Consider the following 304-nt stretch of genomic DNA (forward strand, 5'->3'; position numbering starts at 1 on the left):
TATGCCGTTTTTAAAGATAATTTATGCATTGAAATGGTTTTATGCATATAAACAACATCCAAAAGTAGCAAGAAAAATTATATTTAGTGCCATGAAAAATAAATGTATATCCAGGCTAGAAATTTAAAAATCACGAAACCTTTTTACTCAAACTGTGTATTGGTATTTTGTACTATGACCGCCGGACTGGTTTACCATTAGTCGATCAAAATGTATACTGCCCTGCTGGTTATTTGTATTGTATGACGTCATTTTTTATAAAGAGCTTCTGTAAGGAATCTTTAGCTGTCTATCTTGAATAGCA

This window comes from Acartia tonsa, chromosome 13, assembly GCF_053477335.1.
Source record: "Acartia tonsa isolate MP-2025a chromosome 13, ASM5347733v1, whole genome shotgun sequence".
Lineage (NCBI taxonomy): Eukaryota > Metazoa > Arthropoda > Copepoda > Calanoida > Acartiidae > Acartia > Acartia tonsa.